The following is a 17306-nucleotide window of genomic DNA, read 5'->3' on the forward strand; positions in this document are numbered from 1 at the left end:
AATCCTAATTCAATTAGGAACCCTAGCTCCAATAATCAATATGAAACTTAAATTGCTTCTAACCTAAACCCTAGGTTAGAACATGTGATCATGATACTTTCCTTTCAAACATAGAACCATAATAGCAACTAAATAATTGCCATAACCACATAAAATGTAAGAACCCTATCACTAGTTAATTGCTATGCTATACTCTCATCTAAATAAAACTTGTTGATCCACTAGGATCAACCAAGTGTAAAACCCTAGCTCCTAGTCCCAAGACCACCATCCTTAATTATCCATGCTTAGCATCACACCATGGTGATGAACTTCAATAGCAACCATGCCAATATTGTGCATCCTATTCCATGCACACTAAACCCTAATGGTGTTAAGTGTGTATAAACCACCTTATATAGGAACCAATCATTCTTTACTTTGTGGATCCAATAACAAACCCTAGATAACCTCAACCTTAATTGTTATACTTCTTATTACTTAAGAAGTATGTTCTTTAAAGGTTATTCTTTTGAAGAAAATAAGAAATCATCATCAACCCTACCTAACAGGATCTATAAACCTTAGCCATCTATCACCAGTAAGGTATAACCAACCTTGATAGCACCCATGTGTAATTAATTGCTTAAGCTACTCAGGCTTAGCTCAATCCTTACAAGTTCTAGCTTTTGATGAACCTAACTATGTTACAATCCATCTAATACTTACACCAGAAACCAATTGAAACCAGAGTCCACCATAGAACCCCACCAACCTAATTATCATACTTGTTCAGTATTAAATAACATGTTCTTCAAAAGTTATTCTTTTGAATTATATAATAAGTAATCATCAACCATGCACTATAGAACTTAAATTGACAACTGCTCTTTACTTATTATACAACTACTATTCCTGGGTGTGTATGTTTGTTAATATGCATTTTACCTCTTGTTAATGATTCTAAGACAACACAAACCTGAATAAGAACCTTGCTTGTGAATCACTCTAAAAGCACAACACACCCTAAACAAATCCTTATAACTCACTAATCTTAAATCATCGGGGTTAGGTCACGCTTAGAGCGATTGCATCTCATATTTATGCATTATTGCATCCTTGCCAATCTTTTAAACATCGTCCTTACCGGACGATGATGCTATTTCAGAATTTGGAGTTATCGCGTATCGAAGACCTTGACTGCATAATCTTGCAGTCAAGAAAGGCAAGTTCATCGCTTGCTCATGTCATTTGAGTATCTTTATCAAATTACTTACAAAGTACTATGATTATCACTATTGCATAAAAACCAAAACCACTACTTTCATAACTATGAATATGACTATGTGGTGGGCAATGGAACCATGGATTGTGTTGATATGGTGGAGGTTCCATTGCAAGGGTTTATATCCATCTAGGATTAAACAACAAATGTCGCCAGTGATTCTTGTGCCGTAATACCCGTGTTAACCATAAGATCCGGAGTGGGACGGAGTAGTCAAAAGTGTTTCCACCTCTCGTTCATCAACGGACGCGCTTTACCGTAGACACTTGTAATCCAAGGGGGCAAGCGGTAGGCTGGGGAAGCCTTAAGTCCCCACGGCAGAGACCGTAGACACTTGTCGCCCGAGGAGCAGGTTGTGGGGTGGGGGTCCCGACAAAGTCCCCACGGTATTGCGGTCTATGATGGGTTGCAGCTACCGGCGAAGGAGTTTGGTTCGATCCCAGACTGTCGTCGTGGTCGGGGTCCACCCTGAAATCTATGGGAATAATGGGACCGACGAGGACCCAGGGTCGGGGCATGCAACAAAGGGTGGGTGTTCGAGGTAGCGGAGGAACATGATTGGCTAGACCTTATACCGGGCCTCACACCAAAGGAAGTGTGGACGGGAAGATCACCCGGTTGGCACCAAGGTTAAGATCTCTTATGGGTAAAGCAACACACCTCTGCAGAGTGTAATGAATCGTGACCTGTCACTCCATGTTCCGGGATATGGAACTGCGAACGCTGCCGGAAAGGAACTCCATGAAGTTCTAGTAAACCGGTGAAGGCTGACGGACATAGTTCTTCTGAATAAAAGCAACCATTTGAAGAAATGGTTATGAAAACTTGCATTGGTATTATACTTTCTGGTCTAATGCTGTAGCTAGTGCATTAAACACCTCTTTCCTATAATGAACTTGTTGAGTACGCTCGTACTCATCCCACTCTTAAATCCCCTGCTTAGATATGGAGGCATCGAAGGAGGATCTACAGAGAAACTCGAAGACGGAGGAGTCAACAACTATTTCAAGGGACAGGAACCTGTCAGAAGAGTCAAACCCTCATCCAACAAGGATAAAACCTAGCTTAGCGATAGAAAGGAACTAGTTTCCTAAACCTAGCTCCTATTTAGCTAGAATCTATTCATAGCCTCTAGAGTTAGTTAAATACTCTGCAAATAGAGTTCGTGATAAGACTAGACTACGAGTCGCTCTTCTGGAGTTTATTTGCAGTTTTACCTCATTGTAAAGTAGGAGGCTGTGATGATCTTATGTAACAGTGTCAATGTTGTAATTCTATAGACATACCTTGGACCCGTATATGTTTCTGTTGTACCACTCTGAGCGATATAATACTAGTGGAACGGTGTTTCATTGGTGTTATATCAGACTTGCATACTACACCATGCAGTGGTATGCCGGGTCACCACAGTTGGTATCAGAGCAAATGCTTTGAACCTAGGATTAAAACCCTTTAAAGGATACCTATAGGATTGGTAGTGTCTATAGGAAGTTGTCTTAGTTAAACCAAATATTTTTATGACTTGAGATGGGTATTCACTTGAGAATAATCCTGACACACTTGAGTCAACATTTCTTACCTATCTTTACTAAGTAAAGTTAGCTAATTCAAAACATATGACACACCATTAAGTCCTTAGAACAATAGATGAGTAGATCACAGTTGGTATACAATACATGGTAGTCCAAAGAGAGGATACAACCATAAGGAAGATATCCTATTGGAAGATGTGTACCAACACCTGTCATGAATAAATAAGAGATTTCCAGACCTGCCATAGGAATACTATCAAGTGATAAAGATAACTAAAATATACTATTAGAAGGTGTAAACCAATACAAGTAATTGGTAAGTTATCCAAACTTGTGAAACAACTGATAGTAAGGGATATATATGAGTTATATGAGGTAGTATAGACCATGATGAGTCAATCATGGGAGGTACGGAAGAGAGATAGGAATAAAATATAGTTACTTCCACATGGTAGAGATAGTACTCATATATGATTCACCTGAGAATCATTATGTGATGGAATAAAACATCATAAACATTTAGGTATAAACCTATCTTACGTGGTGTTATATACTACACATCTCAGCCTGATGTTTAGAGATGTCTTACTCAACTATTATATTCAGGCTTATGATGGTGTGTATTATAAGCACAATGCTGAATCTTCTTGGATTTTATTGGATTTTCATTGTTTGACTAGATCCATACATGAAGTTTGACTCTGATATGCAAATGCATGTTGCAATATCAAGTTCCTACTTGATGTTAAAGATCTAGAGGGTAATAGTATTCGTGTGAGGAAGTGACGAATTCTGAAGATTCTGAAGACAAGATGAAGGTTCATCAGATAAAGGAAACAAAGTTGTGGGAAGCAACCACAATATTCAGAAGGAAGTACCAATCAAAACTCATGCTTTACCTCAACAGAGGAGTACTTTAGTACATAAGAAGCATGAAGGTGAGAAATCTGGTGAATTATGGTGAAGTAGAAGTAGAACCATAATCATTATAGAAGAGGGAATGCATGGGAAATCACTTAGGATACTATATTCATAGTATCAGCTAGTGGTTTTCTTGCAACAATAAACCCTCGAAGAAAGGGAGATGACCTATAAACCCATAGAAGATATAAGAAGACCATAGTTGGTATCAGAAGATCACAATTGGTATAGGATCAATACTGCGAGATAAAGTAGAAGATATCTCGTCCAGTTGATCAAAACCTATAATAGAGTACATTTTTAGATAACAAATAGCCACAATTGGTATCAAGTAGTCCACCATTGGATTATTTGTACCAAGAAGTTGGGAACAAATAAAATTTTGTTAGCCAAATAATAATGACCTATAATCATTTAGTCGAAGGATTCACATTGGATGTCCACAATTGAGTGGATACTCCCCAAACAGTCTTCGTAAGACTTTTAGAAAAGTATAAACCATAAGTTAGACCCAGACCAATATTCTAACCATAAGTCCAATAGTTGGAAGAAAAGGAGTTGAAGACCACAAGAAAACTCTAAGGGGTAGAGTAAAGATTGAGTTGGATGTACAATAACTCAATATTTTGAGCTAGATAGATGAAGAAGGTCTGAACTGAGAGGAAGTTCAATCTTATTTTCATAAGATTGTTGAACAATACTTTCAGAAGGATGTCAGACCAGAAGCCGAGGTTTATACCTCGAGGAAGTAAGAAGTGGACTATAACTTGAGAAAGTGAGTAGTATTTACTCAGAAGTACGGAAGCTCAAGTAAGTCAAGCATAAAGAAGTTGGACGAAGAAAATACCGTAGACCAAATACAACTCAAGAAGGCCAAAGACCGAAGAAGATTGACCATACCAAAACTAAATACTAATTGAAAGATTCCTTTCATGGAACCTAAAGAACCAAAATAGTTATAGGTGTCAACTATAATCCCTGATTGGATAGACTAAATGAGTCTAAGCCATTCTTAGAGGAATAAACCATCCTGACCATTTCCATGGAAAATACCTTACTAAGTACCATTACTATAGTTTTAGCCGGTAATGGGAAACAGAATCAACCTGATACAAGTCTTGCAGAACCAAGTTTTTGGATAAAACATTAGGAGTATGTTACCTAATTAGTCCTCAATTAAGACTGTAAGGACAAGAAGAAGTCCCAATCATTGAATCTTCAATGAGAAAGGAAACAAGATTATGATATTGGAAGAAATCATGGAATTGAAGTAAGAAGCCATGGTTCAGAAACAAACCCTAATGGATTCCAGGAAGAATCTGGAAAAGGGATATATTCAATTATATCCAGTAAGATCAATAAGGATGTTCGAGAAAAGTGGTAGTCTATATGTTGGGGGGATGATCCCCGGTATGCCAAAGGCATGCCAAACCGGATGATTTGGACCCTCAAGATACCGGTTTAATATTGATACCGGAGGAAGGAGCCGGAGGTTCGGCCAAGTGAACCTAAGCCGGGATCCCCAAGAGGGGTATACCGGAACCGGGTACAGAAGATACCGGAGGGAGAGCGTAGCAGCACAGCTGGTCAAAGTTTTCCTCTGGAGCAAGAAGACGAAGGATGAGCGAAGCAAAAGTGACTTTAAACAGAGCCCTGACATGTAAAGTGGAGGATGACGCCAAAAGCGACCAGGGGCGTCAGCCTCTGTCGTTAAAGAAGCCGGCGCCGCCCTTTTTGACTACAGAGACGTTGTAAAAGTAGTTTGTCTAGTCAAAGATGCTGTAAGATGCCATTAGATGCTAGAATATTCCTTTGGATGCTGTCTAGATGCCATTAGGGTTTCTTGATCAGCAAGCCATTAGGGTTTCTTGTTCCGCAAGCCACCTCTCTATCATATAAGGAGAGGGGGTAGCCCCTTTACGGGCATACGCGATATCTTACGCAAAAAACACAAACCTGTAATTCGCTAAGAGCAATAAAGAGAAAGATTTAGAGCGGAGTTCATCCTTGTGTTCTTCTTCTTGCTTCACTACCCTAGGTTGTGTTCTTGAGGAAAGCATCCGGAAGTTCATCCAATCTCATCGCAAACCCTCCCCCGAATCCTCTAGCGCACATTCGGCCCCAACTCAAGCCATCCCATGGCATCTGCTCGTTCACCACGACGACAGTTGGCGCCCACCGTGGGGCCAGCAGCTGCGCTGGCTGGAGTACACATTCGGGCGGGCCTCCTCACCGTCGACGGCGAGCGCGTCGTCACCGCCCTCGTCGACCGCGTCCTCGGCATGGACTACCTCAACGACAACACCGGCTACTTCGCCAGCGGCGGAAAGTACCCCAAGAAGAAGCACACCGTCAAGCTCGGGAGCTTCCGCATCTACTACGGCACCGTTCCTGAGCGCCAGCGCCTCTCGCCGGTGCTGGTGGCCCCGGACCCTCCAAGGTCTGCGCTCTCTAACGGCCGCGCCGCCGGCAGCGTCGAGGTGCTGGTCGTCGGCACGGGCGACACCGGCAAAGGAGCTGCGGCTGATGCGGCTGCAACAACAAAGTCTACGCGCACGGCCAAGCCGCCAACCGAGCGCGACCAGGTGGATGCCGGTACCTCCGCAGCGCCACCAAAAACTCCGCTCCAAGCGGCGATGAGCGTCCTCGCCACGCCCATCGCGCAGAACATCGACCCGGCAGCGGCTCAGGCGGAGCTGGAGGCGCAGCGCCAGAGGCTGCTCGAGAACGGCAAGGACATCATCCGGGCGCAGCACGAGCTGAACCTAACCCTACGTGAGTACAATGCTGCCCATGGCTTTGCTTCCGTTAGCGCTCATCCGGCTAGGCAGCCGGAAAACCGGCTAAAGGGTCGCAATCTAGAGCAAGATTTGCGCAAAGAGGTTCTTACCGGCAAGAGTGCCTCCGCATCTGTTAGCATTGTAGAAAGGCCGAAGTACAGTAGCCCGGATAAAACCTTGAAAGCTGCTAGGGCTGCGGTAGAGCTATGCGAGTCGCTTACCGGTGACGTGTTGGCGAAGCAGCAAGATCGTGTAAAAGAGTTGCTTGATATGATTGAGGTACAAAATACAGAGCAGCAGGCTAAGCTAAACAAAGCTGTGGCATCAAAATCCCTGCGTTCCGCAAGAAATGCCGGTAGCAAGTCCCATGGGCAGGCATCGTCCCCCCATCCGGACAAAAGAAAAGAAAAAACGAATGCGCACCAAATGACGGTGTACGACCCGGTTCTTGCCGGAAAGCAGCAAGCCGGCGCCGGGAAACAACAAGCCGGGCGGTATGAGGCCGGTAGAAAAAATCAAGGGGAAATAAATGCCCCCGCCGGAAACGGCAATGCCGCAAAGGAGTATGCCGGCAGAGAAGGAAGTGGGCAAAACTTCCGCGCTGCAAAAGCAGCGTACGGGGAAGAAGAAATGCCTCCACCAAGGTACCGGCAGGCAAGAGCCGCGGCACCGGAAAGATATGAAGAGGTGGACTCAGGAGATGAGAGAGTTGTGGTCTACCGGAACCCGTTGGGAGGCCGGTTAGGCGAAAGATGCCTACCAGACCGGGATGCAAGGCACCGTCTGGATAGAGTGTATCTGTCTGAAATGATCGAGGCAGAAGGACCTCCGGGCCCGAAGTGCTTCGGTCCAAGGATCATGAAAGAAGGACCACCGGTTCGCAACTTCCAGTTGCCCCGTGACACCAAGACATACGATGGCACCACCAAGCCGGAAGACTGGTTAGCCGATTACGTCACTGCGGTCTACGTCGCAGGTGGCGGAGGAACTGTAGCCGGAGGAGGAAATCGTCGTTGGGCGGTAAGAATCGTGCCCACCTACCTAGTGGGACCGGCAAGAATCTGGCTGAACAACCTGCCAGCCGGAAGCATAAACGGCTGGCTGGACTTTGAGGAAGCTTTCGTGAGCAATTTTAGCAGTACCTATCGAAGGCCAAATAGGCCGCAACAGCTCGCCTTGTGCGTGCAGCGAGCGAACGAAACTCTTGTGAAGGGGTGATAGAGGCACAAGCCATAGCTTGGTTCAGTAGCGGGTGCAGAAGAGGATCGCCGTTGTGGCAAAAGCTACAGCGGAGCATGCCGACAACGTTGGCAGAGATGATACGTGTAGCCGATAGCTACGCATTGGGAGACCCAATGCAGCCGGCGGTACAAGCTGATCCGGAACAAAATCATCCTCAGCAAAGACAAGAACAATACCGGGACAACCGGCAAAACAAACGAAGAGAAGAGTTTCCGGATCGAAGGTATGGTCCGCAACAAGTAGCCGCGGTGCAGGAAAATTCCGGCGCCAGCGGAAGCCAAAGGCAAAAAACCGGATCACAGCCGTGGGCAGGTCCAAAGAAACAATGGGTTGAAAAGAAGCCCTTGCAAAGTAATGAGGAAAGATACACCATGGAATCCGCTATGGATCAACCATGCCGGTGGCATACGCCAAACCCCGGAAGACCGGCTAACCACTTGACAAAAGACTGTACCTGGACCAAAAGGTTAATGGGCCAGAACGCGGCAAAAGATGCCGGAAGGCTACCACCGCCACCTCCGCTTACCGGACCAAACGCCGTACCGGTGAACCCGCAAAACCGACCCCCGCCACAACAAGTTCACCAGGTGGGAAATGGCAACGGCCAACCACCCCCGCCGGCACCTTTAGGCCGGAACATTTACCATGATCCAGACATGTGCTGCGTCGTGTTCGTAACTGAGCCAACAGACCGGCAAAGTTTGCACCGTCGCTCCATGGAGGTAAACGCTGTAATGCCGGCTGTCCCAAAATACATGCTGTGGTCTGATCAAGAGATCAGCTGGTCGTTCAGGGATCACCCGAAGCTAATGCCTAATCCGGGTGGTTATGCTCTCGTGGTTGACCCCATCATGCATGGGCCAAGCACTCGAGTAAAATTCAGCAAGGTGCTGATAGACAATGGGAGCAGCATCAACATCATGTACCGGCACACTATGCGCACACTTGGGATAACTGAAAACATGCTACAGCCAACGCACACGACTTTCCATGGAATCGTTCCGGGTTTGTCTTGCTCGCCCATGGGAAAAGTCCGGGTGGATGTGTCCTTTGGTGGACGTGATAATTGCCGGGTGGAAAATCTTCTCTTCGAGGTAGTGGACCTGGACAGTCCCTATCACGCACTGCTGGGGAGACCAGCACTGGCGGCCTTTATGGCCTCAACCCACACAGCCTATCTCAAGATGAAGATGCCGGGGCCTTGCGGACCCTTAACTGTGGTAGGGAATTACAAAGTCTCGCTGGAAACTGCTTCCGCCGGGTCAAATCTAGCCGAATCACTGGTGATTGCAGAGGAAAAAAGAAGAATGCAAACTGCTGTTGCGCTGGCTCAGTCTTTGCAGTTGAGCTTAGCGGCAATGAGCGGAAGCTTGGGCACACCGGCATTTAAGCCAACCAATGAAACAAAGGACATCGTGCTGGATCCGGCCCACCCAGAGCGCACCGTCCGTATCGGTGCCGGCCTCAGTGACGCATAGGAAAGCGCGCTCACCAACTTCCTCCGTGAGAATCGAAATATCTTTGCCTGGTCTACTGATGACTTGGTGGGTGTTCCGAGGGAGTTGGCTGAGCACTGTCTTAATGTCCGGAAAGATGCCAAGCCGGTAAGGCAGCCGCTGCGCCGGTTTGCGGAAGACAGAAGAAAGATCATTGGAGAGGAGGTAACGAAGTTGCTGGTTGCCGGTTTCATTGTGGAGGTGCTACACACCGAATGGCTAGCCAATCCGGTAATGGTCGAAAAGAAGAAAGAAGAAAACCTTGAAGCAAAAGCTCCAAAGGTATGGCGCATGTGCATCGACTACACCAACCTGAACAAGGCTTGCCCAAAAGATCCTTTCCCGCTACCCCGGATCGATCAAGTGATTGATTCCACCGCAGGATGCGAGCTGTTATCTTTCCTGGATGCTTATTCCGGTTTCCACCAAATCCCCTTGAAAAAGGAAGACCAAATAAAGACTGCGTTTATCACCCCGCACGGGGCTTATTGCTATGCCACCATGCCTTTTGGTTTGCGCAACGCTGGTGCAACGTACCAGCGCTGTATGCAAAAATGCTTGTATGATCTAATCGGTAAAAACGTGCAGGTATACGTGGATGACGTCGTGATAAAAACTAAGAAAAAAGAAACCTTAATCGACGATCTCCAGCAAACATTTGATAACCTAAGAAGATTCCGGATGAAACTCAATCCGGCAAAATGCACTTTCGGTGTTCCAGCCGGCAAATTGCTTGGCTTCCTTGTATCAAGCCGGGGCATAGAAGTAAATCCGGTAAAAATCCGGGCAATCGAAAGAATGAACATACCGCACGATCTAAAAGACGTGCAGAAATTTACCGGAAGCTTGGCATCGCTAAGCCGGTTTGTAAGCAGATTGGGAGAAAAAGCTCTGCCCCTCTATGCCTTGATGAAAAAATCCGATACGTTCGTCTGGACCCCTCAGGCAGACGCGGTGTTTAAAGAACTAAAAAAGATGTTGGCTACCGCGCCCATACTGGCTTCGCCTCTGGAAAGGGAGCCCATGTTGTTGTACATCGCAGCAACAAACCGGGTTGTGAGTGTAGTAGTTGTAGTTGAAAGAGAAGAGGAAGGAAAAACCGTGCAGCGACCGGTATACTACCTGAGTGAGGTGCTTTCCCTCTCAAAACAAAACTACCCTCATTTCCAAAAAATGACTTATGGCGTGTTCATGGCCGCCACAAAGCTCAAACACTACTTCGAGGAACACCCCATGAAGGTGGTGAGCGAGGCTCCCATTTCCGATATCATGTGTAACAAAGATGCAAGCGGCAGGATCGCAAAATGGGCAATCCAAATATCGCCCTACGTACCGGTATACGAAAGGAGAGATGCCATAAAGTCGCAAGCGCTGGCCGACTTCCTTGTTGATTGGGCAGAAATGCAATACAAACCGCCGGACCAAAAAATCGAGTATTGGAAGATGCACTTTGACGGATCCAAGCTCAAGGAGGGTCTCGGTGCCGGTGTGGTCCTCACCTCACCGAAGGGAGATCATCTCCGGTATGTTCTGCAAATACACTTCAGAGCATCCAACAATGTAGCTGAGTACGAAGCTCTGGTTCACGGCCTCAAGGTCGCAAAAGAAATCGGCGCGCACCGGATCCTTTGTTATGGAGACTCAGATTTGGTGGTGCAGCAGTGTTCCGGAGACTGGGACGCAAAAGATGCCAATATGGCCTCATACCGGTTTCACGTGCAAAAGATTGCCGGCTTTTTCGAAGGCTGCGAGTTCCACCATGTGCCACGCGCAGAAAACGAGGCCGCGGATACTTTGTCCAAGCTAGGCTCGTCTAGGCAAGAAATTCCTCCCGGAATAGCCTTGGAACACCTAAGAGTACCATCCATAAAACCAAGCCCCGAATCGGAATCAATTTTCGTACCGGAATCGCATGTTGTGCCCATGGATATTGATGAAGTAAACCCGGGGACTGCTCCGGTAAACTCGGGGACTGCTCCGATAAGCGCGGGGACTACTGCGTCTGCATCAGGAGAGGCAATGATAGTGGACAACATGGAGATAGACGTACCGGTGTTTTTGGTCCGAGAAGCACCATCTTGGGTTGAACCTATTAAGGAATTCCTGATCAGCGGCACCTTGCCGGCTGACGAAAATGAATCAAGACGAATCCAGAGAAGATCCAAAGCTTACACCATCATCAATGGGGAGGTGTACAAAAGAAGTGTCACCGGTATCCTTCAAAGATGTGTGGAGCCGGAAGAGGGAAAAGAAATGCTCAAGGAGATTCATCAGGGAGAGTGTGGGCACCATGCTTCATCAAGGGCGTTGGTTGCAAAGGCGTTCCGGCATGGGTTCTATTGGCTCACCGCGTTGGAAGATGCTGAAGAGTTGGTGCGAAAATGCAACGGGTGCCAGAGGTACGCCAAGCAAAACCATACCCCAGCTTCCGGTTTAAAACGATACCGTTAACCTGGCCATTCGCTGTATGGTGCCTTGATATGGTTGGCCCGTTCAAGACCTCTAGAAGCAGCTTTACTCACATCTTGGTCATGGTGGATAAGTTCACCAAATGGCTGGAGGTAAAACCTATCGCAAAATGTGATGGGCATACGGCAGTAAAATTCTTAAAAGATGTCATCTTGCGGTATGGATATCCGCATAGCATCATCACAGACAATGGCACAAACTTTGCTCAAGGTGAGTTCAAAAGATTTTGTGAAGATCACAATATCCGGTTGGATCTGTGCTCAGTCGCGCACCCACAAGGCAATGGCCAAGTGGAGAGAACAAACGCCTTGGTACTTTCCGGTATCAAGCCCAGGCTAATTGAACCCCTAGAAAAGACACCGGGGTGTTGGCTCGATGAGCTACCTTCAGTGTTATGGAGCATAAGAACGACTCCAAACCGGTCCACCGGGTACACTCCATTTTTCATGGTCTATGGGGCTGAAGCTGTGATTCCAACCGATATCATACATGACTCACCAAGAGTACAACAATACACCGAAGAAGAGGTGAAAGAGGCAAGAGAAAATGATGTGGACTTGCTAGAAGAAGCAAGAGAACTAGCCTTGGCAAGAACAGCCATTTACCAACAAAACATGAGACGCTATCATAACCGGAAGGTTAACCCAAGAACATTCCGGGAAGGAGATCTGGTGCTACGCCTGGTGCAGCGCACTGAAGGCCGGCACAAACTTTCTCCCCCATGGGAAGGACCTTTCGTTGTGAGCAAGGCTCTACACAATGACGCATATTACTTGGTTGACGCACAGGAAGCAAAGAAAGGAAAGGCGGACAGGTCCGGAGAAGAAACCAAGCGCCCATGGAATGTAGCTCTTTTGCGTCCCTTCTATGCATGAGGCTATGTTGTAAGAAGTTCCTTTTTGTACCTTATATGTAATGAATAAAAGATGCCGGCACCCTCGATAAAATCCCGGGGACTGCTTCTACCGAAATTGCATGCAATATGTTTATTTTTTCAGTTACCGGTTGGTTGCAGAACATTTTTTCCTTCCGGCTTAGTAGCGTGTCAAACTTACCGGAGTCTTCGACTCTGCTGCTGTCCGAAACCCGGCTTCATGGCAAGCAAGATAAACCGGTGGGAATTAAGCACGCGAACGACGAAGAGAGGGGATGGGAACAAACAATCCGGAAAATTTAACTAACCCCGGTTATACCGGTTTTTTGTGAAAAATTTCGAATTATTTCTAAGTTCAAGAAAGTGCTTGCTTGGCAAAAGAACTTTGTGACTCATACGCCAAAAAACCCAGAGGGTAGGCAGAGCCAAAGCAAAAGAACCAAGTGTGCATCGGATTGGATGCCAAAACAATTCCGAAATCTTCGCAGTACAAGATAAAAAGGCAAATTGTAAGCAAGGTGCTAAGCTAGGCAAACACAACTTAATAACATACCGGTATAGAATACCGGCATAACCTGTTGTAGCACAACTAGAAGCCAAAAGGCTAAGTCTTATATTACATCAAAAGACCCCGGCATACCGGGGCAGAATTTAACCGACAGTGTTTTAAGTCAAACAGGATCAACAAGCATTTCGCAAACAAGTCATCAGGCAACAGGAGCTTCAGGAGGAGCATCAAGGAGAGCATCGCCGGGTGCCGGGGCTTCCGGAAGCGCGGCATCTTCACCCTCCTCGTCTTCATCATCGCTGAGAAAATCTTGGACGCCTGGAGGAGGAGGGATGAAGGTGCGCATCGTAGCGTATTCGGCAATCCGGTAGGCTCGGTCCTCGCGCTTGGCGGTGAGAACGGGGTCCAAGTCGGTGGGAGCTTCCTCGCGCACACCAACAAGGGCATCCAGGTCCACCTCCGGATACCAAGAACAAGCCACGCGCAGCGCAGCGTCAGCTCCAGCACGGGCAGCAGAGCACTGCCACTCGCGGATCCTCCTACCGGCGCTCTTCAGGCGTTCGTTGGCCAGCAGGGGATCAACCGGCACCTCTTCCTCGGGCCAAAGCACCTTGCAGAGCTGGGTCGCTACTTCAGGGATATGATCCACTGAGCGCATGTGCGAAACCCGCGCATTAAGGGCTACCAGGTGATCGTAGGCGTCCCAAGGAGCGTCCAGATCCTTGTAGGCTTGTGCAACCCGGCGATCCGCTACCTTTTTCTGGGCGTAGACCTGGGAATCCGGAAAGAGGTCTACAATGCACAAAACAAAGATAAGTACATGTTACCGGAAAAGATGAGCTTGTGAGCAAAACCGGCAAAGAGAAAAAGAACTTACGGCGGGCAAGCGAGTCGGTTTGCATGACCAAAAGGTCATACTCCTCCTGCTCTGCCTTCAGGCGCGCGGCTTCATCCTCGGCTGCTTTCCGCGCCTTCGCTCCCTCCTCCAGTTCAGCACGAAGCACCACAGTGGAGTTATTGGCGTCCTCGAGGGCCTCATTCAGCTTGGCTTCAGCGGCGGCTTGGGCGGCCTTCATTGCCTCGCTGTGCTTCAGCTCAGCTTGAATAAGCTGGTCCTTCAGCCCTCTGGAATAGAGATCCTGGGCATCCAGAGCCTTGCGATGATCCTGGAGGAGCCGCTCCTTTTCAGCTAAAGACCAGCAAGAAAAAATCAGCAAGAGTGCAGATGGTGACACAGGAAAGAGGCAAGTAAGCCGGACAAGAGCAACCGGTACCTTGGAGCGCCTTGACCTGCTTCTGGAGAGCCTCGATGGAAGCTTCCGGGATTGCTGTTAAACAAAAAAGATATAGGTTTTGAGAAGGAAAACCTTCCGGTAGAAGTTGCCGGAAGCAAGAGATTTTACCTTGGCACTTGCTATGTGCTTCAGACAGATCCCGATGCTCCCACAGAAGCTCCTCGAAGAGGTGGGTGCGGGTGTCAGCAGTGCTCTGTTCAAAACAAAAGAAGTTAAAAAGAGAAGCCGTTTTTTCTTTAAGTTTCCTGCCTGAGTTTCGCGTTAAGAATTGCATTCTCAACCCGAAACTCGGGGACTGAGCATGCCGGTTTTGATTTCCTACTTAAAGTTTTGTGCTGAGAGCTGCGCTCTCAACATAAAACTCGGGGACTGGGAAGATAGATGAGATCCGGAAGGAAAGAAACCGGCATGAATTCATAAAATGGAAGAGCTTGGTTAAACTTACCACAAGGTTGTTGGTGGCATCGTGCCACGCATTGTCAAGTTCTCGCACCGCGCGCCGCAGCCGCCCAAAATGCTCCTCTGTGCACCGGGGGCCAGCCGGGTCCGGCACCGGAAGCCTATCCTTCCCCAGGCCGCGCGTAGCCGGGGACATGTCCGCGGCGTTCCACTGCTCCGCGTAGGGGAGAAGATGCCCCAGGTCGCGGCCATCGCGGGTCAGCTTGATTATCCGGCCGAGGACGCCGGAGGGTTTCCCTGCAACAGCGGCAGCGGCGTGGCCGGTGTGCAGCGCTAGCTGCTGAGGGTTGGAGGAGGAACTGCCGAGCGCCGTGCCCTTCTCCTGGGCGGCCTTGGGAGCTTCTGGCGGCGGTGTTGGCGCAGCCTCCGTTGGCTGGGCGCTGGGCGCTTGAGGAGGCGGCATTTCTGCGGAGGAAGAAGGCCCCGCTGCCTTTTTCTTCTTTCTCTTGGGGGCAGGGGAAACCGGAGTTTCCACTTGCCTGGATGCTTCTGCGTCGGCGCCGGTATCGCTGGCGCCGGTGTCTTGTTTTTCGAGAGGGGAGGCTTGCTCCTCCTCTGCGCGGTGATATGGAGATGTAGGGGCCGCGCGCCCCGAACTTATTGTGCCCCCCAGAGAGGCAGAGGTGTTGCCGGCACCAGACGATACCGGGCTTGCGTGAGGAGGAGTTGAGGACCTTGTGGTCCCCTCAGAGCTCTTAGGCCTCGAGCCTAGCTTGAGTGCAGGGCTGAACGAGGAAAAGAAAAAGGTTGGAAAAAAGCAACCGGAGAAGTGAGTTCGAAAAGCAACCGGAAGAAAATGTGCAAAAGAAACCGGAAGAACAAAGTTAGAAAAGGAAAGGCAAAAAGGTGAAGCAAGGGCTTACCCGGAGGCGGTCGGCATCTGTTTGGTCAGGCGGCGCTTCTGGGCTACAGCTTTTCCCCCCACGACTTCGATCCGTGGGCGTTTGGCTGGGATGACTTGGCTGGAGCCGGCATCAGATGCCGGGGCCTTGTTCTTCTTGAGCAGTGGAGCGAGATTCTCCACGAACTCATCGCCAGCCTGAGCGCGCAGGGGCGCAACGTGCTCATGGACCTGCGGATGCACGCCAGTTGAGGGCGCGTCTACTGAAGAAAAGTAACAAGAAACATAAGACACCAGGAAGTAAAAACTACCTCATGCATCGGGAGCTCATCAACGGAGCCAGGGGCTTCCGACGAGGATTTACCGGGGCGCGAGAGGTGGGTTCGGCCCATCTTGAGGTCGCGCCAAAGGATGTAAGGGTCAGGATCAACCCGGTCCAGAGGACGCTTCCGGCAGATGCCTCGCCGGTCAGATAAGATGCCCGGAAAGCGGTCCTTGAGCTGAGAACAAATGGAAGGCAAGTTAGTCACAACACGAAAGTTACCGGTACAAGAACCCGGATTACGCAAATTCTTACTTCCTGAGTTGGAGGGTTGGTGGAGCTAAAAGGCCAGAGACCCCACTCCCAATCGTATGGCATCGCAGTCTTGCAGATCTGCTTAGCCTTGCGGAGAACGTCCTTTTTGCTCAAAGGGAGGCCGGTGATCTTCGTGGGATCGCCGGGGCCATACATCTCGCACATCTTGTGCGCCCGGCGCTTAAGGGGAAGCACCCGGCGTGAGATGAACGTGCGGATGATATCATCGGAGCACAAGTTGGTCTCCCTCTTCAGCTTCTCGATGAAGCGTACTATCCGGTTTGTTACAGGATGACTGGATCCAGGGGAGTATTTCCAGTTGACTTGTCGGGGCGGCGCCGGATCGTAAGCCGGTAAGTCAATGAGATTCGGGGCACCGTCGTTCCTCACATAAAAGAAGGTCTCTTGCCATGCCCGGCATGACTCAAGACCGGTAAACTTGAAAAAGGGGCTCCCTTGGCGCTTGCTAACGATGCAAGACCCGCATTGTACGGGGGGTTTGGGCGCAGGGATATCTGTGCCCTGAACGGAGTTAATCCTAAGAGCGAAGAAGCGAGCGAAAGTCTCGCGAGTGGGGCGAATGCCAATGTACGCCTCCATAAAGGTGGCATAACAAGAGAGGTAGAAGATGGCATTGCCAGGAAGATGGTGGGGTTGGAGTTTGTAGAAGTCGAGAAAACGGTGGAAGAAATCGGAGACGGGAAGGCCAAAGCCACGCTCAAAGTGAGCAAGAAAAACGACGTACTCACCGGGTTTGGGCACCGGTTCGATTTCGTCTCCAGGGAGCCGGCAGGAGACTCCTTCCGGTATCCTCCTAGACCGGTAAAGCCAGTCGATTTCGTGTTGGGTTACGTCGGAACCTCTCCAGGCTCCGCGTGTAATCTGGGAAAGATCTTGACCGGAAGCTTGGCTAGAGCTGCGGGCTTCTTGGTCCCTCCCGGTATCTACTTCCATCTCGGCGATCTCTGCGCTAAGACCGTCGGAACACGCGGTCCGCTCGCTACTGGAGGAGGACTCGGAAAGAATCTCTTCGCTAGACATCGCAATG

The 17306-nt window shown here is 48.7% G+C and overlaps 1 protein-coding gene across 1 annotated transcript in view; it reads left to right on the forward strand.

The window, feature by feature from the left end:
• Positions 1–17306, forward strand: part of LOC127329780 (polyubiquitin-like) — a 218965-nt gene that overhangs the window by 41778 nt on the left and 159881 nt on the right. The gene's annotated exons all lie outside the window — the stretch shown is intronic.

This window comes from Lolium perenne, chromosome 2, assembly GCF_019359855.2.
Source record: "Lolium perenne isolate Kyuss_39 chromosome 2, Kyuss_2.0, whole genome shotgun sequence".
NCBI lineage: Eukaryota > Viridiplantae > Streptophyta > Magnoliopsida > Poales > Poaceae > Lolium > Lolium perenne.